The sequence below is a fragment of the Pipistrellus hanaki genome (genome assembly GCF_964339955.1).
Source record: "Pipistrellus hanaki genome assembly, chromosome: 15".
Classification (NCBI taxonomy): domain Eukaryota; kingdom Metazoa; phylum Chordata; class Mammalia; order Chiroptera; family Vespertilionidae; genus Pipistrellus; species Pipistrellus hanaki.
The window spans coordinates 30,172,985-30,198,006 of NC_140517.1; the positions used below are offsets into that span (position 1 = coordinate 30,172,985).

The 25,022-nt window shown below is 41.4% G+C and overlaps 1 long non-coding RNA gene across 3 annotated transcripts; it reads left to right on the plus strand.

Moving 5' to 3' along the window:
• The first annotated feature begins 1,218 nt into the window (after positions 1-1,218).
• LOC311633028 lies at positions 1,219-24,045 on the plus strand. 3 transcript variants are annotated; one of them, XR_014796883.1, is made up of 7 exons: positions 1,219-1,285; positions 14,220-14,375; positions 15,959-16,074; positions 17,253-17,298; positions 22,240-22,415; positions 22,829-22,848; positions 23,973-24,045. It is a non-coding gene; the product is annotated as an uncharacterized lncRNA (long non-coding RNA). The 3 variants fall into 3 exon arrangements; XR_014796884.1 differs by lacking the exon at positions 23,973-24,045 and having other exon boundaries at positions 22,829-23,501; XR_014796885.1 differs by lacking the exons at positions 15,959-16,074; positions 23,973-24,045 and having other exon boundaries at positions 22,829-23,501.
• Positions 24,046-25,022: the final 977 nt, after the last annotated feature.

Consider the following 25,022-nt stretch of genomic DNA (forward strand, 5'->3'; position numbering starts at 1 on the left):
TCTCTTATTTATATTACTAGAGGCCCAATGCACGAAGATTTGTGCAAGAATGGGCCTTCCTTCCCCTGGTTGCCGGCACTGCCTTCACTCTGGCTGGAGTTGCTTTTTTGATCTGGCCCAGAGCCGCCTTTCTGCCTTCCCATGCTGCCCAGAGGCCTGGAGCAGCTGGGGCGGTGCAGAAGGCCTGAGTCATTACCATGGCAATGATGCAAGCGTCCCACCCTGCCCCCAGCTGCTCAGCGCCTGTGAATGCAAAGTAACATGTCATATTTGTTGGTTAATTTGTATACTCACTCCTGATTGGCTGGTGGGTATCGTGAAGGTACAGTCAATTTGCATCTTACTCTTTTATTAGTATAGATGTTGCTCCCTCTTCCAACTGTGCCTGATATATCACATTCCAAAGACCCTGTGTGTTTTCCTTTCTAAAGAATAAAACTCCAGTCTTCCCCTGGGTGAGGGGCAGTTGCTTCACGTCAGGAAATTGGGGAAGAGATCTGGGGTTTCTTTTCAAATAAATTTTCAACCAATCTTCCTAATGTTAACTTGCCCTTCACCCTCATTTTCCAGAAGAGCTTGTTGCCTAACAAACTTTATGTGCATCCTGCAGTAGAAACTTGGTTGAATCTTGGCTTTTTCCACTACTGGCATAAGATTGAACTTTCATAGGTCTGCCAAGTCATTTACCAATTATCATTCTTTCATCTGCTTTCCAACTCCCAAAATATTGGTATCTTATTATTATTTGTTAACTTTTGTGTTTATTGTCTGTATTCCTTTCTTGAATGTGGCTTCCAAGATAACATGTCTATTTTGTTCACCCAGAATAATTCAACAAGTGACTGACTCTATTTTCTGGCAAAGGAAACTTGCTACTCACTATCAACACATTGGTGGCAGATTTAGGTCTCCTGAGTTTCCATCCAGTACCTCTCCTTCCACAGCATGGGTGGATTTTGCTAACTAATGATGCCTAACAAGTTATAAAGTAATTTACATGTTACAAAGTGGTTTTAGGATCTTATCTCATTTGATCTTGACAACAGCCCGTGGGCCAGGTAGAAAAATAATTATTAGTGGCCAACTCTTACCAAGAACTGTCCTGTGCTAAGAGAATCATCAGCCTTGTTCCTTGCCTTGCATCACAGGCCACTGCCGTTTGTTTTGCCCCTCCCATCACTTCCTCCGCAAATGGGACTTTTAAGTCTTGTCGTTTCTCAAAGAAATAGTCCTCAAGAATCCAAGACCAGCTCTCTCATAAAGAGGAAAATAGATACAGACATGGGTGAGTAATACAAGAGCCTTTGAGCAAAGAGAATGTCTAAGTTTTGTATGGTCGGAGAAGAAGAGTGGGATTGTCCAAATCAGTATAACAGAGAGAAGAGGTTGGTGTTGGAAGGGGGCTTAGATCCTGGAAGGAGAGGGAACAGTCCCAGAACTGAAGAGTAGTTTGTGGATAGGGGGAGAGTGGCAGGATGAAAATAAGCACATACCATAATCAGTAGACTCTCAAAAAAAGAAAAGCGATAATCTTATATAAGAAGTCTAATATGCAAATTGTCCTTTCATTGACCACCAGGGGGCAGACACTCCAACTGACAGGTTAGTTTGCTGCAGGTGCCCGTGGGCTGGACTGGAAAGTGAGGCGTGAGGTGAGAACCATCAGGAAGCTCCCAGAGTTTGGCCAGAGCCCCAGGCAGAGGCTGGTGGAGCTGCTAAGGTGATCTGAGAGCCGTGGACTGCATAGCCTTCCGCAGCCTGTGGCGTTCTCAGTACGCAATTTATAATATTCAGAGCTGCTTCTTTTCATTTGTAAGTTTCACTAACTACTCCAGGAGAGTGGGCAGCACCACTACAGGGGGACAGGCCAGGTGCACCTGCCTGAGGCCAAGGGGCAGCCTAGGGCTCCTGGAGACCCAAAAGAGGGGGGGAGGAGGCCTGAGTCAGAGAAACCGAGTCAAAAACTTGAAAGGAGATTGGAGACAGTGAGGGGTGGGGGTGACAGCTGCTCAGGGGGCTAGAAAAACTGCTGGTGGGGGCAGCTGAGGAGCCCGGTGCCTCTCCCATGGGACAAGCTCCACGTTTCTCCTTCCTCCTCCCTGTGATCTGTCACCCCAGCTCTTCTCCAAGGCCAGCCTGGCCTCCCCCCTACCCCACCCTGCCCCACTGCACCCCACACAGCCTTTGGGGAGCTCCGCCCCAAAGGAGAAAAGAAAAGGCTGCAGACAGGAGGTTAAAGAAGGAGAGGCAGAGCAGGGCCCACCAAGTTAGATGAAGGGGAGGGAGGGAGAAACCCCACAGGACTGGGGACAGAGATGGGCAGGGAAGGAGGGCCATGCAGAAGCATAGCCCTTGGTTAAAGTAAAAATCCTGACCCCATTTACAGACCCCAGCAGAGTGTGTTGGGGGGACACTGAGGGGAGGAGGGGCAAAGACAAAAGAGGGTGTGAGGGGATTGGATGGATGAAGAGCAGTGATGTTTGATTCCTGGTCTATTTATTTTTATTTTTGTTAATATATTTTTATTGATTTCAGAGAGGAAGGCACAAGGAGAGAGAGAGATATAAACATCAATGATGGCCGAAACCAGTTTTGCTCAGTGGATAGAGAGTCAGCCTGTGGACTGAAGGGTCCAGGGTTTGATTCCAGTCAAGGGCATGTACCTTGGTTGTGGGCACATCCCCAGTGGGGGGCATGCAAGAGGCAGCTGATCGATGACTCTCTCTCATTGATGTTTCTAACTCTCTATCTCTCTCCCTTCCTCTCTGTAAAAAATCAATAAAATATATTTAAAACAAACAAACAAAAAATCAATGATGACAGAGAATCTATCTGCTGCCTCCCACACACACCCTACTGGGGATTGAGCCCGCAACCCAGAAATGTGCCCTTGAGCAGAATCAAACCCAGGACCAGCCTGCAGGCTGTGACTTTATCCACTGAGCCAAACCACCTAGGGTGAACCATGGCCTATTTAAAACCACTGCAATAGGCTGAGCAGGGGTCTTACCATGATGGTGTTACCTGATAACGAGGGTGTCTCTCCTTATGTTGGGGTAATTGGAACTGCAGAGAAGTAAGGACACACCCATGGAGCCTGCAAAGGTTTTCCATGCATTTGATGCAATTTACTTGATGTGGCAGCTGAAGAGGGTGAGCAGAGCCTTGGAAGGACATGAGATCTCCAAGAGCAGGGGCTGGAAGGAAAGTGAATGCAGAGCATTCTGCACCGCGAGTTACCATCTATATATATAAAAACCTAATATGCTAAGTAGCTGGCTGAGCGGTCAACTGACTGGTTGCTATGGTGTGCATTGACTACCAGAGGCAGACGCTCTAACTGATAGGTTAGCTTAGGGCTGGGGTCTGAGGACTGTGGGAGACAGGGCCAGACACACCCTGGAGCCCTCCCATGGTTCTTCCCCAACTATTGGCCCCAGTTGGCCCCTGGGTAAATGGCCCTGATCAGCCCTAATTGCCAGTCAGGTGGAGAACCCCACCTGTGCACAAATTCCGTGCACTGGGCCTCTAGTACAATATAATCATAAAGCCAGTTACAAAATACTCTAGACAGCAGTTTCTATAAAACAATGACATCAAGATCTTAGGATCTAATATTAGCTTGGTCTAAATTCTGCCTGAAGTCCCACCAGTGAAAAGTAAAAACACTGTACTAGGTGTACCAGTTAATAATGCGAATTTTTTTCAATAGATGGAGTTACACATATGTTGATATATTTGCGATTTGATATGTTTGCTATTTTGTTGTATTGACAGCAAAACTTCATATGTCAAATTTGCTGAAGGTGTTAGCATAGATATTTTTATGCTTAAAATGTCAAATTCTGTGCCCAAAAAAAGAGCATTTGCAGGAATTTTTAATTCATGATTTTATTTTGAAGAAAAAGTTATTGTATACTTCAGGAAGCTTATGGTGAACATGTTTCATCTCAAGACACTTATGGTCACTGGTTTAAACACTTTAAAAGTGATGATTTCAATGTGAAAGACAAAGAATGTCCAGGTCAACCGAAAAAGTTTGAAGACCAACAATTAAAAGCATTATTGGATGAAGATGACCGCAATCTCAAAAAGCAACTTGCAGGAAGATTAAACATTGCTCAACAAACAATTTCTCATCATTTACAAACAGTGGAAAAGATTTTAAAGGAAGGAAAATGGATGTCACATCAACTGAACGAAAGACAAATGGAAAAACAAAAAGTCATCAATAAAATGTTGCTTCAACGGAAAGAAAGAAAGTCTTTTTTGCATTGAACTGTGACTGATGATGAAAAGTGGATTTATTTTGAGAATCCCAAATGCACAAAATCATGGGTTGTTCCAGGTCAACCATCAACATTGACTACAAGGCTAAATCACTTCAGAAAGAAGACAATGCTCTGCATTTGGTGGGATCAATAAGGTGTGGTGTATTATGAGCTTCTAAAACCAGGTGAAACCTTTAATACTGATTACTACTGACAACAAATGATCAATGTGAACCACGCTTTGATCCTGAAATGACCAGAATGTGCCAGAAGACACAGCAAAGTAATTTTGCTTCATGGTGACATACCAACACACACTTCAAAACCAGTTAAAGACACTTTAAAAGATCTTGCCTGGGAAGTATTAACCCACCTGCCGTATTCACCAGACCTTGCTCCTTTGGATTACTACTTGTTCCAATTGGTGTCTCACGCACTTTCTGAGCAGCACTTTAAAACATACAAAGAAGTGGAAATTTTGGTTTCTGAACAGTTTGCCTCAAAACAAGAAAAGTTCTATTGGGACGGTATCCACAAATTACCTGAAATATGGGGGAAATGTGTAGCTAGTGATGGATATTACTTTAAATAAAGCACTTTTGATGTTTCCCTTGATTTATCATGTTTTCTTTGATTATAAAATCTATCATTATTAACCGGTACACCTAGTACATGGTCCCCTTGAGGAAAACAAGATGCGACCTCAGAAATCACACCAAGTCCCAAGAGCACAGGTCACAAAGATAAATAAATACATACATACATACATGCATGCATGCATGCATACATACATGCATACATACATACATACATACATAGGCTATAATGTGCATCCATGTTTTTTCTTGTTACTTGCTGTGCTCTCTTGGAATCTGCCTGCCACCTGGTGGATAAATGAGGTTATTGCCTGCATCCAAAGCCTGGGAGACCCAGGCACTGCAGAGGCTAAGGCTGTAATTCACATGCAGCCAGGAATCTCAAAAGCAGAAACTTAAAGACAAGGAGTTGGCAAGGGATCCATCTCCTTAAGCCTGCATCAAATAAAGATGAATCTTGATGTGGAAAGAGACTCAAAACATCTTACTAAGCTACAAAAACAGCTGCAAAAGAGCATAAGAGAAAACAGTATTGTCCATAATGTTAAAATAAGTATATAATAATCTATAATAATAAAATCGTAATTGCTAATTAGACTGGATGACCTTCTGGAGGAAGCCAGGGCTTCGAGGGAAGCCTGGGTCCCAGGTGCCAGAGGGAAGCCGGTGATGGCAGCCGGGGGAAGGAAGGCCTACTCTTGCATGAATTTCATATATCTAGCCTCTAGTAATAATAATAATAATAATAATAATAATAATTAATAATAATAGCACTAAGTGTCCTGAGCTCTTATACATGTGGGCACAGTGCTAAGCCCTCATGCATGCACTCTCTCTCCTTTTACTTTAAAAAAAAACCTTTATTGTTGAAAGTATTACTTATGTTCCCCTCCCCACCACCACCCCCAACTCCGCCCATTGACCTCTTCTAGACCCCCACCCCAGGCCTTCACCACCCTATTGTCTGTGTCCATTGGGTTATGAATACAAGTTCTTTAGTTGATCTCTTCCCACACTCCCCATCCTCCCCCACCTACCCTCTGAGATTCCATAGCCTGTTCCATGCTTCTATATCTCTGGATCTATTCTGTTCATCCATTTATTTTGTTCATTAGATTCTACATATAAGTGAGATCATGTGATAGTTATCTTTCTCTGACTGGCTTATTTTGCTTAGTGTAATACTCTCCAGGTATCTCCATGCTGTCTCAAATACTAAGAGATCCTTCTTTTTACTGTCTCATAAGTATTCCATGGTGTAAATGTACCACAGCCTTTTTATCCACTCATATATTGATGGGCATTTGGGCTGTTTCCAGAACACAGCTATTGTAAATTGTGTTGCTATGAACATAAGGGTGCATACATTCTTTCTGATTGGTGTTTCTGATTTCTTAGGATATATTCCTAAAAGTGGGATCACTGGGTCAATTGGCAGTTCCATATTTACTTTTTTGAGGAAACTCCATACTGTTTTCCTTAATGGGTGCACCAGTCTGCATTCCTACCAGCAGTGCACTAGGGTTCCCTTTTCTCCATATCCTCTCCAGTATTTGTCATTTGTTGATTTGTTGATTGTAGCCATTCTGACAGGTGTGAGGTGATACCTCATTGTCCTTTAATTTGTATCTCTGATAATCAGTGACTTTGAGCATTTTTTTTATGTGTCTTGCCTGCCACCTGGTGTGAATGTCCACTTTGGAGAAGTGTCTATTTAGGTCCTTTGCCCATTTTTTAATTGGATTGTTTGTCTTCCTTTTGTTAAGTTGTATGAGTTCCTTATATATTTTGAATATTAACTCTTTATCAGATGTATCATTGCCAAATATGTTCTCCCATACAGTGGGCTCCCTTTTGGTTTTGTTGAGGGTTTCTTTTGCTGTGTGGAACCTTTTTATTTTTATATAGTCCCATTTGTTTATTTTCTTCTTTGTTTCCTTTGTCCTAGGAGATGTATCCGCAAACATATTGCTATGAGATATATCTGAGATTTGCAGTCATGGCTTCCTCTAGAATTTTTATGATTTCATTTCTTATATTTAAGTCTTTTACCCATTTTGAGTATATTCTTGTGTATGTGTCATTTGGTCTAGTTTCAATTATTTGCATGTATCTGTCCAATTTTCCCAACACCATTTATTGAAGATCCTGTCTTAACTCCATTGTATGTTCTTGCCTTATTTGTCAAATATTGAGTGTAATGTCTTAGGTCAATTTCTGGAGTTTCTGTTCTGTTCCATTGATATATACACCTGTTCTTGTGCCAGTACCAGGCTGTTTTAATATCTGATATTGCAATCCCTTCAATGTTGATCTTTTTCCTCAAGATTGCTGTGGCTATTCAGAATATTTTTTGGTTCCATATAAATTTTTGGAGTATTTGTCATAGACCTTTGAAATATGCTATTGGTATTTTCATAAGAATTGTATTGAATCTGTAGCTTGCTTTGAGTAGTATGGACATTTTAATGGTGTTAATTCTACCAATCCATGATCACAGTATAATAGTATTCTTCCACATGTTCATATCTTCTTCTATCACTTTGTTCAATGTCCTGTAGTTTTCTGAGTACAAGTCTTTTACCTCCTTAAGTTTATTCCTAAGTATCTTAATTTCTTAGTTGCAATGGTAAATGGGATTGTTTGTTTAGTTTCTCTTTCTTAGAATTCATTTTTGGTGTATAAAAATGCCATTGATTTTTGTATGTTAATTTTGTATCATGTTACATTGCTGAATTCATTTATTAAATCCAGTAGTTTTTTTTGTGGGGTCTTTAGGGTTTTCTATGTACAATATCATCTCATCTGCGAATAATGAGAGTTTTACCTCCTCCTTTCAATTTGGAAGCCTTTTATTTTTTATACTTATCTGATTGCTATGGCTAGGACTTCCAGTACTATCTGTACTAATAAAAGCCTAGGTTGTCCTCGCACTGCCACAAAATGGCTGCCACAAAGATGGCCACCACAAAGATGGCCACCACAAGATGGCCACTACAAGATGACCTCATGCACAGCAGAGGTGGGGCCTGGACACCACTCTGAGCTGTGAGGCCTGGGGGTCCCATGGCTCCGTGCAGCACAGAGATGCTGAGTCCTGGCAGAGGAGGTGGGTTACAGTGGGGGGGGGGGGCGGGGCTGGGCAGTTGGGGGCAATCAGGCTGGCAGGGAAGGGCAGTTGTGAGTGATCAGGCCAGCAGGGGAGGACAGTTAGGGGCATTCAAGAAGAGTGGTTAGGCATCAATCAAGCTGACAGGGGAGGAGTTAGGAGGTGATCAGGCTGGCAGGCAGAAGCAGTTAGGGGCAATCAGACAGGCAGGCAGGTGAGCGGTAAGGAGCCAGCAGTCCTGGATTGTGAGAGGGATGTCTGACTACCAGTTTAGGCCTGATCCCACAGGGACATTCCACAAGGGGACCCAGACTGGAGAGGGTGCAGGCCAGGCAGAGGGACACCCTTTCCCCTGTGCTTGAATTTTGTTCACCAGGCCTCTAGTGTTGAATAAGAGTGGTGAAAGCAGACATCTCTGTCTCGATCCTGTTCTCACTAGTAGAAAAGATTGTTTTAATATTTGTCCATTGAGTATGATGTTGGCTGGAGGTTTGTCATATATGGCCTTTATTATATTGAGGTATGATAGTCCCACTTTTCTGAGAGTTTTTATCAAAAACGGGTATTGTATTTTGTCAAATGCTTTTCTGTGTCTATTGATATGATCATGTGATTTTTGCCTTTCAATTTGTTTATGTGATACTAAAGGCCCAATGCACAAAATTCATATAAGGACCTTGGCCCTGGCCCCTGCCTGTTGCCACCATGGCTGGGGCCTCTGTCACCTCTGCCTTGGCTCCCACCTGCTGCTATTTTGTCCAGAGGAAGAACATCTGGTCTAATTAGCATATTTCACTTTTATTATTATACACTAGAAGCCCAGTGTGCAAAATTACTCAAGACCCAGACCCGCCACACCAGCAGGACCCCAGACCTGCCATGCCGGCAGGATCCCAGACCCACCGTGCTGGTGGTACTCCAGACCCACCATGCACAAGTAGCTCGCCACTGTGAGCCACCACACTATACGAGTTGTGAGCTCCGCCTCACCTGGCAAGCCATGAGCCTCACATGAGCCCCTCTGCACCAAGTGAGCCATGTGAGCCATGAGAGCCCCCCACCCCCACCTTCTACTGCCGCAAACAGCTCAAGGGCCAGGGGGAGGGACCGAGAGGTGCTCTATGCACATCTCGGTGACCGGTCGTTTGGTCGTTCCGGCATTCTGGCGTTATGGTCATTGGCATTTAATAATATAGATATCACTTTCATTGGTTTGCAAATATGGTACCAGCCTTGCATCCCTGGAATAAATCCCACTTGGTAATGGTGTATGATATTTTAATATATTGCCAGATCCAATTTGCTAATATTTTGTTGAGAATTTTAACATCTATGTTCATCAGGAATATTGGCTAGTAATTATTTCTTTGTAGTGTCCATACTGGTTTTGGAATTAGTATAATGCTGGCCTCAAAAAAAAAAACAAACAAACAAAAAAAAAAACCTTGTAAATATTTCTGACTCTCAAATTTTTTTTGAATAGTTTAGAGCACATGTGTCAAACACAAGGCCCGCGGGCCAAATCCAGCCCGCCAGGCCTTGCAATGTGGCCCGCACCGCGCTGTCATCACTGCACTCCGCTGTCAGTTTATGACATTGTCAGTTTATGACTGTTCAGTAAACCATTTGGCCCGCGATTTAGGCTGGATTTTAGATTTTGGCCCCTTCTCTGATTGAGTTCGACACCCCTAGTTTAGAGTATAAGTTAGTTCTTCTTTGAATGTTTGGTAAAACTCCCTTGTGAAGCCATCCAGTCCAGGACTTTTGTTTGCTGGGAGATAGTTTTATTATTATTATTATTATTATTATTATTATTACTGCTTCTATTTCATCATTTGTTATTGGCCTATTCTGGATTTCTAATTCTTCCTGATTCAGTTTTAGGAGATTATATTTTTCTAGGAATCTGTCCATTTTGCCCACATTGTTCAGCTTGTTGGCATATTGTTGTTCATATTTTCTTGCAATCCTTTGTATTTCTGTGGTATCAGTGGTTACTTCGCTGCTTTCATTTCTGATTTTATTTCTTTGGGTCCTCTCTCTTTGTTTCTTCATGATTCTGGCTAAAGGTTTATCAGTCTTGTTTATCTTTTCAAAGAGCCAGCTCTTGATTTCATTGATTTTTTTCTTGTATTGTTATTTTAATCTTTATGTCATTTATTTCTGCTCTAATCTTTATTATTTTCTTTCTTCTATTCATTCAGAGCTTTTACTGTTCTAATTATTTAAGTTGTAGAGTTAAATGGTGTATTATTAATTTTTCTTGTTTTTTTAGATAGGCCTGTAGTGCTATGAACTTTCCTCTCAGGACTGCTTTTGCTGTGTCCCAGAGATATGGGGTTGCTTGTGTTTATTTTCCTTTGTTTCCAGTAAGTTTTTTTTTATTTCTTTCTTGATTTCATTGATAATCCATTTACTTGTATTGCTTAATAACATGCTATTTAGCCTCCATGGGTTTGAATGTTTTGGGGTGTTTTTACTATAGTTGATTTCTAATTTCATTCCATTGTGATCTTTGAAGATGTTTGATATGATTTCAGACTTCTTGAATTTGCAGACTTGTCTTGTGTCCTACCATGTTGTCTATCTTTGAGAATGACCCATGTGCACTTGAGAAGAATATATATTCTGCAGCTTTGGGGTGAAATGTTCTATAAATGTCAATTAAATCCATCTGATGCAGTGTGTTCTTTAGAGTCACTATTTCCTTGTGAATATTTTATCTGGAAGATCTATCCAGTGAAGTCAGAGGAGTGTTGAAGTTCCCTACTATGGTTATATTGTTGTTGATCTCTCCCTTAAAGTCCTCTAGAAGTTCTTCTATATATTTAGATGCTCATATAGTGGGTGCATATGTTTACCCACTATATGAGCATGTGTTTACCAATGTTATATCCTCTTGTTGGATTGATCCCTTTATTACTATATTGTGACCTATATTGTCTCTGTGATGGAGTTCATTTTGAAGTCTATTTTGTCATACATGAGTATTGCTACTCCAGATTTTTTTTTTCATTTGCCTGGAAATTTTTTCCATCCCTTCATTCTCATCCTGTATGAATTTGAGGTCAATCTCTTTTAGACAGTTTTTTATACTATTCATCTACCATGTCATTTAATTGGAGCATTTAATCAATTTACATTTAAGGTTATTATTGATAGGCACTTATTTATTGCCATTTTAATTCTTTATGCCTATGTTTCTCTATTTCTTCTTCTCATTACAACTGTTTCTTTAGCAGTTGTAATGAGAAGAAATAGCTGATTTGGTGGTGACAAACTCCTTTAGGTACTGCCCCTCTTTATTTTGTCTGGGAAGCTCTTTGTTTTACCATCTATTTTAAATTATATCCTTGCTGGGTATAGTAGTAATTTGGTTTTAGATCCTTGCTTTTCATTACCTTGAATACTTCATGCCGTTCCTTTCTGGCCCTTAGAGTTTCTGATGTGAAATAAGCTGACAGCTTCATGGGAGCTCTTTTGTAGGTAACAAATTGTTTTTCTCTTGCTACCTTTAAGGTTCTCTCCTTGTATTTAATTTTTGGTGTTTTAATTATATGTCTAGGCATGGGCCTGTTTTGGTTCTTTTTGCTTGGGACTCTCTGTTTCTCCTAAACTTGTGCGATTTTTTTCCTTCCCCAGGTTAGAGAAGTTTTCTGCCAATATTTCTTCAAACACCTTTTCTATCCCTTATTCACTTTCTTCTCCTTTTGGTACCCCTATTATGTGGATATTGTTATGTTTCATGTTTTCCCACAACTCCCTTAAGCTCTTCTGCTTTTTAATTGTTTTTCTTTTTGGTTCTCTGCTTGAGTGATTTTTTTTCTACCCTTCTTCTAATTCACTGATCTTATCCTTGGCTTCCCCTAATCTTTTGTGTATTCCTTCCAATATATTCTTTATTTGTACTACCGTATTTTCCGGCGTATAAGACGACCCCCTAATTTTACAGTTAAAACATAGGTTTAGGCTTATATTCTCTGTATAAGACTATCCCCCACTTCAAAGAAAAGACTTACTTTGCCATCAAGGTCTGCAGGTAATTTTTGTGCAATTTTGGTCTTTTCCTCCCGATTTTCAGTTGACTTTTTTTCTTTTCAAAAGTCGTTTTATACGCCGGAAAATACGGTATGTCATTCTTTATTTCCAACTGGTCATTTTTCTTTTTTTTTTTTTTTTTTTAAATGTATTTTATTGATATTTTTTTACCCCCTCCCTCCCTCCCACACATCCCCTCCCTCCCCAAAGTTTTGTGTCCATTGGTTGCACTTATATGCATGTATACAAGTCCTTCGTTGATCTATTTTCTCCCCCAGATCATCCTCCCCTCCCCGCTGAAATTTGACAGTCTACTTGTTGATATACTGTCACTATATCTATCTTATGGTTCATCAGTTTATAATGTTCTTTATTATCCACAAATGAGTGAGGTCATGTGGTGTTTCTCTTTCATTGATTGGCTTGTTTCACTCAGCATGATGTTCTCCAATTCCATCCAGTTTGCTGCAAATGATGAGAAATCCTTCTTTTTTATGGCAGCATAGTATTCCATTGTGTAGATGTACCAAAGTTTTTGGATCCAATCATCTGCTGACGGACACTTCGGTTGTTTCCAAATTCTGGCTATTGTAGATTGTGCTGCTATGAACATAGGGGTGCATATATCCTTTCTGATTGGTGTTTCTAGTTTCTTGGGATATATTCCTAGAAGTGGAATTACTGGGTCGAATGGGAGTTCCATTTTCAGTCTTTTGAGGAAACTCCACACTGTTCTCCACAGTGGTTGCACCAGTCTGCACTCCCACCAGCAGTGCACGAGGGTTCCTTTTTCTCCACAACCTCGCCAACACTTGTCGTTTGTTGATTTGTTGATGTTGGCCATTCTGACAGGTGTGAGATGGTACCGCATTGTTGTTTTGATTTGCATCTCTCGAATAATTAGTGACTTTGAGCATGTTTTCATGTGCCTTTTGGCCTTCCTTCTGTCTTCTTTTGAAAATATTCTATTTAGGTCCATTGCCCATTTTTTAATTGGATCATTCATCTTCCTTTTATTTAGTTGTATAAGCTGTTTGTAGATGTTGGAGATTAAACCTTTATCAGTGGTAACATTTGCAAATATGTTCTCCCACACAGTGGGCTTTCTTGTTGTTTTGTTGATGGTATCTTTTGCTGTAAAAAAGCTTTTTATTTTGATGTAGTCCCATTTGTTTATTTTCTCTTTAGCTTCGATTGCGCTAGGGGTAGTATCAGTGAAGAAGTTCTTTTGGCATACGTCTGAGATTTTGTTGCCTGTGGTTGCTTCTAGTATTTTTATGGTTTCCCGTCTGATGTTTAAGTCCTGTATCCATTTTGAGTTTATTTTTGTGTATGGTGTAAGTTGGTGACCTAGTTTCATTCTTTTGCATGTATCTGTCCAATTTTCCCAACACCATTTATTGAAGAGACTGTCTTGTCTCCATTGTATATTTGTGCCTCCTTTGTCAAATATTAATTGAGCATAGTGATTTGGGTTGATATCTGGGTTCTCGATTCGATTCCATTGATCTATATGTCTGTTTTTGTGCCAGTACCAGGCTGTTTTGAGAACAGTGGCTTTGTAATACAGTTTGAAGTCTGGTATTGAGATACCTCCTACTTTACTCTTCTTTCTCAGGATTGCTGTGGCTATTCGGGGTCCAACTGGTCATTTTTCATAGTTACTATTGAATATATCTTTACTCATGCTGTTGAACATCCTTGCCAACATTATTCTAAATTCTATATCAGATAAATTTTTTATTTCCATTTCATTTAGCTCTTCTGGAGAATTCTCTTGTTCTTTCATTTGGGGGTTGTGTTTTTGTTGTTGTTGTTGTTTTTTGTCTCCCCATTTTGGCTGCCTATTTGTGTTTGTGTCTGTGTATTAGGTAGATCTGCTATGCCTCCCAATCTCTAGTTCAGGCCAATGCCAGATGCTGTTTGTGACTGGCCCAAGTACTCTGTTTGGAGCAATCAGCTTGTGGCTCCCTCTTCTGGGGCTGGGTGCCTTTGGAAAGGACCCATTAGTAGATGTGCACCAAGGTCTGCTTTTCCTAGCCTAGGCCTAGAGGGAGATCAGGCAAAGACTCTAAGCCTCCAGAAATCTATCTCTGCCTGCAGTCCAATTGACACTCAGTCTTGACTAGCCTCAGACTATCGACCACTATCTCTATGTTGGTTGAGAGATCTTCCAACAGAGTGGGGCAATTGCCTTCCCTCTAGGCACAAATCACCTGGATAGCAAAAGTCTGCTGGAGAAAGAAGTCCTCCGCATCATGAGGGAATGACTCAGCACAGAAAACTGGGGTGGCTGCCTTCTGAGCTCCAACTCCAGAGCTCCCAATCCTGGACTCTCCTTACACAGCTTCAGTCCACAAGGTGAGTGGCTGCATATTTTTATGTGTTGGCCCTTTAAGAGGGTGCCTGCATTTCCAGACATCTCTTACTGGCAGATAGCAACTCTTTTGCTTTTCACAGCCAGATGTTATGGTGGCACCTTTCTCTATTCTGGTGCTCTGAATGGGAAGCCCAGCTTGGTGTTTAAACCCCAGAATTCTCAATGGGAACCCCTTTCAGCTGAGATATCCCTCCTGAACTTCAGCTGCTGACTGTGGGTGATTTTTTTTTCTACCATTCTATTCTACCCTAAACTGAGGCTCAGCATAAGGTATTTTTCCAGGGTCATCCAGCAGATTTGGGATTGCAACTCAATCAAATCACCACACATGACTGGCATCCACCCAGTTGTTCATACCAAAAATTCAATAGTGAGGCAGTTGCCCCACTCTATTGGAAGAACTCTCAACCAACCCTGTGGTTGTTAGTCTGAGGCTAATCAAGACTGAGTGTCAATTGGACTGCAGGCAGAGGTGAATCTCTGGAGGCTTTGTGTCTTTGCCTGATCTCATTCTGGGCCTCAGATAGGAAAAGCAGTCCCTGCTTATTTTGGAATCTCTCTCTGCATGCATTCTTAATGACTCTACCACAACATAGTGTCAGTACTATCATGACTTTTCTTTTAACAAAAAAGAAAAATGAGACTTGGAGTACTTGTTAAATAACTTGTCCAATATCTTATAGCAAATAAATGGCAGTGATAGGACTAGAACATGTATCTGTATGATTCTGGAGTCTGAACTCTCAGCCATTACCTTATACCTCCTCCCTAGAAAAAGCATAACATGAGCGTAGGCAGGCATGTCAACAGTGGTTATTTGGGGAGTTAGGTAAAGGAGAGGTAGCTTCTACTTTACATAATTCTGTACTCTTTATATTTTTCCAATGAGCATGTATTATTTCATAATAAAATACAAAGACTTATTTTAAGTAATAATCATGCTCGCCAAACACACACAGAAGAAAACAAATTATTTTAGAATTTAGGTTCTGTTTACTGAGCAATCACTATTACTTTGTTTAATGCTAAACACATCATATTCAAGACTTCACTGAATCCTCACAACCATGTCTGGAAGGAGGGTAGTCCCATTAACCCATTTTAGAGAAGAGGAACCTGAGGCTCAGAGATATCAATTGATCTCACCAAGGTCACATAACAATACTGGAATTCAACTCAGGTATGACTGGTTTTACCTACCATGATTTTACCTACTTTAGCATGCTGGTCATGCAGGAATGATCACAATGATAATAATAGAATTTAAGTGCTTACCATGCCCCAGACCTATGCTTTTCATGCATGCTGTCATTAAATCTCTATGGCAATCCCCATATTACAGATGAGGAAACTGAGGCTCAGCAGTGAGTAATTAACTTATTTTTCCAAGGTCAGCAGCAGATTTGGGACTGCAGCTCAATCAAATCACCATATACAACACTGGCATCCCAGTTGCTCATACCAAAAATTCAATAGTTATTCTTGACTCCTATTTCCTTTTCCTCCTCATGTCTTATTCATTGGTCCCATTTGGTTCCAGCTTCCAAAATAAACACTCTTTCAGCTACTGTATCCCCAGTGGAAGCCACCACCATCTCTTATCTGGGCCACTATGAAGAATACCTCACCTGTTTTCATTCCTGCCTGTTGGACCTTATTCCATCCATTCTCTACACTGCAGTGAGTGTGAGCTATTTCAAATCTCTTGTTAAATATCCTCTCATTCAGCCTTTCTCAGGGTCTTAGGAGATAATTAAGCCCTATAAAGAATGTTATGCCTGACTATTTTCTCCCTTTTCCTAAGGTATATTAGCTAATACCATTCTCTCTCTAAAACAGTAGAGATGGCCTAAGGCATTACATGCAATGGATGCCTTATAGTGTTAGGGCTTAATTCTCCTCCAAGGACTGGGTAGAAATGGCTATAAAAGTTTCCTGTCACACTTCAACTATCAATTACCGTAGTCTTCTAAGCCCTTGTGACCTGACAGCCACCTCTGCAGGCGCATTGCTGACCTTTTCTGAACACAAGAGCTCTTTTCTTTTTTAAAAATATATTTTTATTGTTGATACTATTACAGATATTTCCCATTCTTCCCTGATCCCTTTACCTTCCTTCTCGCAGTCCCTAGCCACCCATCCCTAGATCTTCACTACCCTATTGCCTGTGTCCATGGGCTATGCATATTTATACTAATAAAAGCCTAGGTGGTCCTCGTACCCACAGGTGACACCCTTACATCATCACAAGATGGCCGCCACAAGATGGCTGCCACAAGATGGCTGGCAGGGGAGGGCAGTTGGGAGCAAACAGGCCAATAGGGGAGGGCAATTGGGGACAACCAGGCCTGTGGGGGTGGGCAGTTGGGTGAGACCATGCTGCCAGGGAAAAGCAGTTGGGGGCAAGATCGGGCCAGCAAGGGAGGGCAGTTGGGGATGATTGGATAGGCTGAGGAGCAGTTAGGTGTCAATCAAGCCAGCAGGGGAGCAATTATGGGGTGATCAGGCTGGCAGGCAGATGAGCAGTTAGGAGACAGTGGCCCCCAACAACCTTATCAGGGGTGGGCCAGACAGCAAACTGCCTGTGGCCCTTCCCTGCGGCTGCCTGGGCCTGATGTGCCTCCACTGGGGCAGGAGCCAGATTCCCTCCCCCTCCCCCTCCTGTGCATGAATTTGTGCACCTGGTCTCTAGTAAGTATATAAGTTCTTTGTTTATCTCTTCTCATTCCCTCCAACTCCCACATGGGGGTATGTTAGTCTATTTCATGCCTCCATGCTTTGGGTCATATTTTATTGGTCAATTTTTTTTCTTTTTTTATTAGATTTCACAAATAAGTGAGATTATTTGTCTTTCTTAGGTTGGCTTATTTCACTGAACATGATATTCTCTTGGTCCATCCATGGGTAAGAAATACCTCTTTTTTTATAACTGCATAGTATTCCATGATGTAAATGTCCCACAGCTTTTTTTATCCATTCATCTACTGATGGGCACTTGGGCTGTTTCCAAATCTTAGCTATTGTGAATAATGCTGCTGTGAAAATAGGGGTGTATATATATTCTTTCTGATTGACATTTGGGATCAAGGGGTCAAACAGAAGTTTCATTTTTAATTTTTTGAGAAATCTCCATACTGTTTTTCATAATGGCTGCACCAATCTGCATTCCCACCAGCAGTGAACTAGTGTTCCCTTTTCTACACATTTTCGCCAGCACTTGTTCATTGATTTTTTATTATAGCCATTCTGACAGGTGTGAGGTGATATCTCATGGCGGTTTTAATTTGCATTTCTCTGATGATTAGTGACTTTGGGCATTTTCCCATATGTTTTTTGTCCATCTGTATCTCCTCTTTGAGAAATGTCTCTTAGTTCTTCAGATTGTTTTTTAATTGGATTGTCTTCCTTTTGTTGAGTTGTATATGTACTTTATACATTTTAGATATTAACTTCTTATCGAGATGTATCATTGGCAAATATGTTCTCCCTTTTTCATTTTGATATTGGTTTCTTTTGCTGTGCAGAAGCTTTTTATTTTGATGAAGGCCTATTTGTTTATTTTCTCCTTAGTTTCCTTTGCCCTGGGAGATGTAACCGTAAACATTGCTGTGAGAGATGTCTGAAGAGCTCTTTTCTGTTCCTCATTTATAGAAGCGTCTTTCCATCTGGGATTCCTTCTGCCTGGAACCCTTGTCCCCAGGCTTTCAAGGACCAGCTCCCTCTGTTAGTCATTAGATCTTAGTTCAAATGCTACTCACTCTGGGAGGCCCTCCCAGACATCTTAAGTAAAGATACACTTCCAATACCTGCTGTTCTGCTGCCTGTTTTATTTCTTTTACAGCACTTATTATGATCTGAAAGTGCCTTCTATGTTCACTTGCTTATTGTGTGTCTTCCCATTCACAGATGAGTGACACAGGGCAGTTCTATTTTATTCATTACTGAATTCTCAATAACCAGCAGAAAGCTTTTCAGAGGGAAGCAATCTGTAAAAGTGTATTTGGGAATTTATCAGACATTTACTTTGTGCCAATCACTGGGCTAAAAGCTTTGTAATGTATCTTTAGATCACCCCCAGTGTTGTCCAATATAAACCATTTTTAGTGTTTTAACAGCCACATTAAAATAAGTAAAAAGAGGTAGATTAAATTCACTTTAGTAATATATTTTATTTATCTCCAACATGTTCAAAGTACTACCTTCTCATTAATTGATTTAAAAAGAGATATTGTATTTTTAGCCGGGACCGGTTTGGCTCAATGGATAGAGCGTCGGCTTGGGGACTGAAGGGTCCCGGGTTCGAATCCGGTCAAGGGCATGTGCCTTGGTTGCGGGCATATCCCCAGTCGGGGGTGTGCAAGAGGCAGCTGATCGATGACTCTCTCTCATCGATGTTTCTAACTCTCTATCTCTCTCTCCCTTCCTCTCTGTACAAAATCAATAAAATATTATTTTAAAAAAAAGATATTTTTAAATTTTTATTTACTTATTTATTTAATTAATTAGCAAGAGAGAGAGAGCAAGAGAGAGAGAGAGTGAGAGAGAGAAAGATCAATTTGATGTTCCATTTATTTATGCATTCATTGTTTTGATTTTTTAAATATATGTTTTTATTCATTTTGAGAGAGAGAGAGGAAGGGCAAGGGAGAGAGAGAAACATCCATCGGCTGCTTCCTGCACAAACTCAAAATCTGGTCATGTGCCCTGATTGGGAATCAACCAGCGACCTTTCTGTGCAGGGGAAGACGCTCAACCAAATGAGCCACACCAGCCAGGGCCATTGGATGATTCTTGTATGTGCCCTACCAGGGATTGAACCTTGGCATAGCGGTACAATGCTCTAACCAATTGAGCTCCCTGACAGTTTTTTTTTGTTTTTGGTTTGTTTTGTTTTTTTTGTTTTTTTGTTTGTCTGTCTGTCTGTCTGTATGTCTGTTGTCTGTTTTGGAACTCCTCTTCAATCTCTCCTGTCTGCCTTCTGGATCCTCAGCTCACTGCTGCCTCAACGTTTGGGATTTGCAGACTTTCACTTTAGGCCCAGGCCTCAAAGTCCCCCAAACTGAACCTCAGCTTTCCTGCCATTTCTGTGTGTTTCTCAGTGTGCATGTGCCTGTCAGGGGCTGCATCACAAGAAAAAGGAGACAGTCTTCCAGTGAGGCCTTATCAGGCCTTCCTGTGTAGATGCCCAGTTAAAATAGATGTGATAAATGGCCAGTTGCAGGGGTCTTAACCAAAGAGGGTAGGAAACAACCAAGAAGAGACTCCAGAGCAGGGAGCATGCACAGGCCAGCGCTGACAGGAAGTGTATGAGAAGAGATGCTGAATGAAATGCACAGCCTTTGGAGGCAGAGGTGACATCCCTGAAAAAAAGCTGGTGGACCCAGATCATGAAGCTCCACGCTCCACATTCTGGCCATCAAGTTGAGGGAGCTACAAGAGGAGTTAGTGCTAGTGTTGGAAGCCAAGCTGGAAGTGGCAATTGACTTATCCACTGAGGATATCAGAACTGTAAGTTTGGGCTTCTAGGGGAGGAGGATTAATGCCTGGGCCAGGCCTTTGTGGGGAGGGAGCTGGACAGGGCTTCCCTGACGCCAAGAGAGATCTTGGGAGGTTTCTCTAAAGTATATTGAGAATGGTCTATGCTAAAATAAAATGTGTTGCAAATATTGTGCCATGTTTTAAAGGTTTACATTGAATGAAATATACAAAAACATATCCAGGGCATATGGTTTTGCAGAAAGTTTGATTTACAAGAAATAACGAGAGAGCCTGGAAATGGGACACAGTTTTTAAGTTGTACAATGAATGAAACCTTGATCTCTCAATCCAGTCAGACTGCTTTTGTAATGCTCTGAAAAATTCCAATTGGAGATAATGTAAGGAGTTAAAAGTTATTTTTCCTGGCTCCTGCTTCCTAGGGAATTAGTGGGGAAGATCATCTGAGAGCAAGCTGTAAGGGCTATCTATGCTAAATGGAGGTCTTGAGAGGTCTTCATCAGGTGGCCGGTGCTGGAGGGACATTGCTCCCTGATGCTACACTGGGAAAGAGTAAAGAAGGGGGATGTGTAAGAGTGAGGTGTGTCATGGTGGGAGAGGCTTACACGGTGATCCTATGGCCACACATCATACCAGGAATGCAGAGCATCAGATGGGAGGTCCTGGGAGACTTTAAGGCAGAGTTCCCTGTCTATTGGAGAATAATATGAAAGGAGGTTCACGCTATGGAAAATGCTGGAGCTGTTGTTGTGGGGCCAGGATGCTGTGATATGTTGGGTAGGGAGCTCTCTGAAGGGAAGTTACTGTTTGGCAGTGTCTGATAGGGGCTTGATTGTGCTTGCCCAGGTGTAAGCTTGGCCTGCTTGTGTCAGGCACTATGTACTAGAGGTATAGAGGGAAACAAAAGAGTTTCCATCCTCTTAGGACTAACCATCTAGACTAGCTGTAGCTAATAGAAATAGAAATAGAATGGGAGTCCCATATATAACTGAAGATTTTCTAAATAGCCAAATTTTGAAAAAGAAGAAACTTAAAAATTTTTTAAACTTATCTTTAGTTTTGAAAGTACTACAGATGTCCTCTTTGTTGTTTTTTCCCTATTGACCCCCTCCACCTCACACCTGTCCCTCCCAGGCCTTCACCACACTATTGTCTGTGTCCATGGGCTATGCATATATGCATATACGTTCCCAGTTAATCTCCTCACCCATCCAACCCATCCCCACTTTCCCTCTGAAATTCGTCAGTCTGTTCCATGCTTCTAAGTCTCTGGGTCTATTGTTCATTAGTTTATTTTGTTCATTAGATTTCACATATGAGTGAGATCATGTTTTATTTAACCCAATATATTCAAAGTATTATTTCAACATGTAATGTGAAGATATTAGTGAGATGTTTATATGCTCTTTTTTATGTGTGTTTGAAGTATTTCATAGCAAAACATTTTAAAGCAACAATAATAAATACACCTTAATTTTAGCCTACCAAAGCCATTTTATTTCAATCTCTTTAAAATGTGGTATGTGAGTTTTACACTTGCTCCATATCTCAGTTATGATTAGTTCCATTTCAGGTGCCAAATAGTCACATGTGGCTCCTGGCTACTATATTGGACAGGGCAGCTCTAGAGTGCGATAAAGAGAACAGATTAATAGAGATATTTCTGGTAGCGATAAATGCTATAACAAAACATAAAGCAGAGTTAGAAGATGAAAAGGGCAGGTGATGCTTTAGGTAGGGTGGTCAGACTGGGAAGGCCTCACTGAGGGAGTGTCCTCTCAAAAGACCTGGAGGAAGTGAGGGAGCCGGAGAAGGAGGAAAGGCGTCATGCAGGCAAGCTTGGCCTGTTCAAGGAGCTCCAAGTTGGCTGGGTGGCTGAACCAGAGTGGGCAAGGTAGTTGAGAGAGGTAGGCCTCTGGTTAAGTCTATAGGGCTTTATTCTGGAAGTAATTGGGAATCATTGAAGGTTCGAGAGTAGAAAGATGACATGATCTGGCTTAACATAAAAAGGGGCTTTCAGGGCTCCTGGGAAGTGACGAGGTATCCACGGGTAATGGAAGATCTGATAGGAGCGTAGATGAGAAAGAGGTCAATTGCAGGAGGGCACACTGAGGAACATTGCCTCAAGTCCCAGATGGTGGAGACTCAGAGTTTCCATGAGGAATGAGGGGCGTGAGGGGCCTCTTAGCGGGAGAGGACCCAGGGTTTTTTCTTTGTGTGGGCTGTCACTGGTTTGGGAGGAGCAACCAGGAATGTTGTTGTCGTGGGTACATCGGTTGGATGTCCGGAAATGCTGGGGGAGGTTTTAATAGGAGGATAGTCATCCAGGGCGGTGTGCTGTGTTCACAGGAGCATCTGAGGAGAGTTCATCACCGAAGTTCTTGGGCTGCCTCCGCAGTGCTCGTGGTGGGCCCAAGTGGGCCGGGCCCTCGGGAAGGACCGTGCTGAGGAGGCGGCACGAGGAGCGCCCTGTCAGCAGCAGAATTCCTTCGCGCCCGAATAGCTCCGGGCAGGCTAAAATTAAGGTGTGTTTATTATTGTTGCTTTAAAATGTTTTACTACGAAATACTTCAAACACACATAAAAATATGAGAAACCATACTAACAAAGCCTAGTGTATACATCTCCCAACTTTATTCACCTTGACATTTTGACCTATTTATTTCAGACTTGATTTAAGAACCAAAAACATTACAGACAGAGCTGAAGCCCTAGTCATCCCTTTCTTGGTCCTATTTCCTTCCCTGTCCAGAGGTAACAAATCCTCAAGTTAGTGAAGGACTTTTTTCCCGTCCATATTTTTGCACTTTTACTGAAAATGGATGTGCCCACAAACATATATATTGCTTTGCATGTTTTTAAGCTTTACATAAATGGTTTCACACTATAGGTATCATTTTGTGACTTAGATTTTTTTACTTATCATTATGTTTTTCAGACTCAGTCCATTTGATGCATGTAAGTAACTCTATTTCATTTTCACTGCTAGATGTCTACTATCCACTGGATGGATATACCATACTTTATTTTCTCATTCTTTGATTGATGGCCATGTAGATTGTTTCCATTTTTGAGCCATTGCCAGCATTGCTGCTGTAAAACCATTGTATCTACCTCTTTGTGTATGTAGGTAAGAATTTCTAGTGTATTCCTAGGACAGTAGTTGCTGGGTTGCACACGTCCACAACTTTGCACTTCAGTCCTGGTTTTATCATTCAGGAATCTAATGAGAAATTTAAGTGACAGAAAGTTAAACCCAGCTGTACTTTGTCTCTTTAAGTTTTGTTTTCCTTTCTGTAAAATGAACCTGATGCTAGTACCTACTTCATGAAGTTATACAAATTGAATAAGAGCATGAATGTAAAGTACTTGCTACAAGGGGCTCAAATCCTGGGAGCTCTTATGCCTTATAGCACATGTGTCAAACACAAGGCCCGCGGGCCAAATCCAGCCCGCCAGGCCTTGCAATGTGGCCCGCACTGCGCTGTCATCACTGCACTCCGCTGTCAGTTTATGACATTGTCAGTTTATGACTGTTCAGTAAACCATTCGGCCCGCGATGTAGGCTGGATTTTAGATTTTGGCCCCTTCTCTGATTGAGTTCGACACCCCTACCTTATAGAGATAGAAAAGTAAAATGGTTAGAAGCTCGGGCTTTGGAGCATAACAGAACCTCGTGTAAAGCCTAGTCTGCTACTCCCTCACCAGGTGCCCTTGGGAAAGCACTTCCCTTGGCTGAGCTGTTTCCTCATCCTATATAATAAAAGGGGACAATATAAGCAAATTGTCCCCTTGATCGGGAGTTCGACTGGGAGTCCGATCAGGGCCAGGGCTGGCCAACCTCCCACCCCCCGATTGATCATCCTGACCAGACCAGCCAGACCCAGCCCAGCATGAATTTGTGCACCAGGACCCAGGTCCATTAGAAAAAAAGCAAATGAGTGCAATTGTGAATATCTGTTCTCCAAGTAAGAATCTGTCTAGGTCATGATCTGACTGGAGTTATATAGCATAGTCATAACAGCTCCTGTTTGTGAATATGAATAAAAGTAGGCTAACATTTATTGTTTCCTAACTTCTAGGAAGAATTGATATTATTCTTGCTTTACAAATGACGAAACTGAGTGGCCATCCAGACGTCACATAGTGAAAAAGCAGTAGGAACAGTGTTTGAAAACAGGTCTGACTGATTTAAACTTGTGTTCTAACCACCAGGATATACCACCTTAAGTAACTTCAAAGTTGCCCATCATTCTCAACGAGGTTTTCCAAACATTTCCTAAGGAATGGAAACATATTGTCCAGCAAAATCTTATATGGAACCCCAGTTTATAAAGCAAATGAAGTTAAAATTACTCAGTTAAAGCAGGGGTAATGGCATAGGTGCATGCAAGTTTAATCCTGGTTCTGCCAAGTACTAGCTGTGAGCCCAAACAAATTGCTTCATCTCTCTTTGATTTCTTCATTGGTAAGATGGAGATAATGGTTCCAACCTAATAGGATTGTTATGTGGATCAACTGAGATAATATATGTAAAGCGCATGGCATAAAGCCTGGCTTGTGATAAGAACCAAACAAGAGTTGCTGTTGTAGCAATTGTGGCTGTGGTTGCTAGCACCTTCAGGACTCTCTTCACTGACCACAGGATGGGGTGGGAATGTCTCCACCTTGTATTCATGGCCCTCCATCATCTGACCAAACCTGCATTTCTAGCCTTCACCACCTACATTATCGCCAAGCTGAATTAGGTCCCCAATCCAGTATCCTTGCACCACCAGTCCTGCATTTATGCTCTGGCCACTAAGGGAACGCCCTTTGTCCTCTCTCTTGCCCCAAAAGTGTGAAAATATATTTTTAAAAAATATTATTTAAAGCTTTCATTATAGAAATTTGTAAAATATACAAAATAAAAGGCTATTATAAAGAACATTCATGTATTTCTTACCAAGCTTTAGTAATTACCAACTACTCCGAGGTTCCATGTCAGTGTTTTACCTGACAGTTTTAGTTGTCATTCATGCTAGTCTAGATCCATCATTTTATTAAGTTGTGCAAAATGGTAATGTTATAATTATATTATTCCATCTGCATTTATTAGCTGCAAATCCTTATATAAAGAAAAACTTTGTATT